Source organism: Carya illinoinensis, chromosome 5 (assembly GCF_018687715.1).
Source record: "Carya illinoinensis cultivar Pawnee chromosome 5, C.illinoinensisPawnee_v1, whole genome shotgun sequence".
NCBI lineage: Eukaryota > Viridiplantae > Streptophyta > Magnoliopsida > Fagales > Juglandaceae > Carya > Carya illinoinensis.
In genome coordinates this window covers 49573172-49576074 of record NC_056756.1, presented here as the reverse complement: position 1 = coordinate 49576074, position 2903 = coordinate 49573172, and positions in this window count along the sequence as shown.

Genomic DNA, 2903 nt, shown 5'->3' with positions numbered 1-2903 from the left:
ACGTCCCTCGCAGTGAGCGATTTGAAACTTGAAGCGGGAATAGAAGCTGAAGATGTTCCCCTCTAGAGCTCGAGCTGTGTGGGTAAACACGAACTCCCAAGTGGTCAAATCTGAATACTCCTCCCAGTAGTCTCCAAGACCATGTGTCATGCCACATAGCAAGACGTTAAGAGTCTTCAAGTGTTTGGGTGTACCTAAGCTAGGGCCAAACCCAAGGAGTCCAATACGTCACAAACTGAGTAGCAGAATGAAAGCCTTAGCCTGTGTGAAAAAGTGTCGACGTGTAGGGTAGCCTTCTCGAAGCTGCTCTCTAGGTCAATAGCCTTGTGAAAAGGCTCTAGGACCTCTAGGATGATGAAATCTAGGACGACGACAGTTTAGAAGTCTCAATGGGAAGTTGACAGAATGTGTAGATGTGATTGTTGAGCCCGTTCCAGAGATATGGGAATATGCAGACTATGCAGTGATGAAATAGATTTTAGGATGGAGAAGCTGAAATGTGTCGGGGAATAAAATTCTCGCCCCGCCCACATGGTAGAAATTTGTATGGTAACTGGAATGGATTTTTTGTACCCAACAGGGCCAAGCTTGGTCCACTTCATCGAAATATGAGGCCTGTGACTTGGCTGGCCAATAAATGAAAGGGAGAAAACCCAAGCTGGCCTAAAGAGGAGAAACATGTAGCATACACTCAGACGCGCCGCATTAATGAGGGAAAGACTGGTCGTGAGCATTAAATACAACGTTGAATGGCCAACATCAGGGTTCCAGTTCCTTTCACCGACAAGAACAACCACATTAAATGCGACATCATGCCGTCCGAAACAAGGGTGATCATTACAATGACAAAGAAGCCATAGATTCCACAAGGGATAGGAGAATAAATGAGGAGAAGGCAAAAGAGACAAGTCAATCACTCTAAACAAACTCTTAGCTATTTCTCTATTTTTTCTAGTGGATAAATATTCTAACTTTGGAATTAGAGGTGTCACGAATACACCAAACCATCCCTTTCTCTTCTTATACAGGCACCCAATGTGGTTCGATGCTGGTGGTTACAAAACACTAACAATTTTATTTGACAAACAAAATAAACTCTTTCACCAATTATCCACACTTTCTTTGGTGCTTATATTTGTTATAGTTAAAATTTGACAAAAAGTAAACCCACAAATTGACATAGTTTCATATGGTATATTAGACCTACTTTATAATAAATTTAGCTTTAGAATATAACATACCAAATTAAATCAAGCCAATTTGTGGGGGTTTTTTTTTTTTTGATCCTTTTTATGGCTAAATCATTTATCTTTGACAAAAATGTCACCACTGAGATGGTCCAATTTCTTTTTTAAAATTTGACCATTTGGAAAAATACTTTTTAAAAAAGATTATCACTGTTTGGGGAGAGAAATAACTTTAAAAAATTTTGCTATAGATGAAAATTCGAAAATAAGGTCACAATAAATAATTTAAATAATTACGAAAATGTGAGAAGAATTAAGTTAAAAAATAATAATGTTAAAGAATAAAAACTATAATATCCTCAATGCATCCAATGAACTTATAGATAGAAATAAGACCCACTCGGCGTCTAAAGGGCCTTTGAACAAGAATATGATAAAGACTATAATATCCTCAATGCATCCAATGAATATCTCAGTTTAAAAAACTTCCAAAATTTAATTTGCATGTATATTAGTTGGAAGAATTTTTATGAAAGAACCATTAGGTTCCATAGATTCATTACATACTAATCTTGTTTGTTGATTACACAAATCGATTTTAGGGTTTTGGTATCTTTTGTTCAATAGTATTTTTCTGGCAATGATGTTAAGTTGTTAATTCCTCTTATTATGATTCCTAAGCATTTGGTGCATATATTTGTATTAATCTATGTCAATGAAATCATTGCTTATTACACAATTGCAAGGAGTTTATTGTGTACGATTCATGTCCATCTTCCTATGTCCTTGGTATCCAAGCTCATTGTGAAGAATATGGACTTCATTTAACTTGGTCGAAATAAATATTAGATTGATTTCATTTGGCAAACATGCTTGCTGCTAACCTTAAAACTAAAGTTTTAAATACCATTTCGGTTTCGGTTAAGGTTTGGAATGAAATATTTCAGTACTGGTACCATTTTGGGATAGTCTATATATATATAAATTAATTATATATAAATTATATTTTAAAATAATATCAATGCAGGTTTTTAAAAAGTTAAAACACATATTTATAAAACTCAATAATACTTCTAAGTTATCAATTCAACTATTAAAAAAAATTACTCATTTTCATCACGAAAAGGGGAGTAGAGATTTAATTTTCAGTCCTTGAGAAAATGGGTTTTAAAAAAAGTTAAGAAAATAGTCTTTAGATATGAGAATTGGAGGGAAAATTATGAAACAGTTGAGATTTTTACATTAATTACAAAAATACATTAATTTCGGTCAGTACACTAAAAACTAGCTGGTATTGACTAAAACGCACATGTATGGCCGATATTTGACCCAATATGAAACACATACTTCCCCCATGCTGGTTAGTGTTTCAGCACGGTATTCAAAACCTTGCTTAAAACTCTCCGTGTATCGTATATGTATCTTGCAACAAATTATTAAAATATGATGAGTTCCTTCATTAAATCGGCAATTTGCTACTGCTCTGCAATATTGCCCATCAATTAGGTCAGATATTCCATTTAGTGGCAACCAACATTGACAATTTCTCAATGTGAAATGGATTTTGCGACTCTTCATTGGACCTGCAGACTCAACAATTGGGTCTCTACAACCAGCTATAGGTATTTATCTAGGTCCTTGCTTGGTGTCATTTGAGCTGCCAAAGAGCAATTTGTGGGACTTGTTTTGCTACTACAAATGCGAAATATCGGGTTA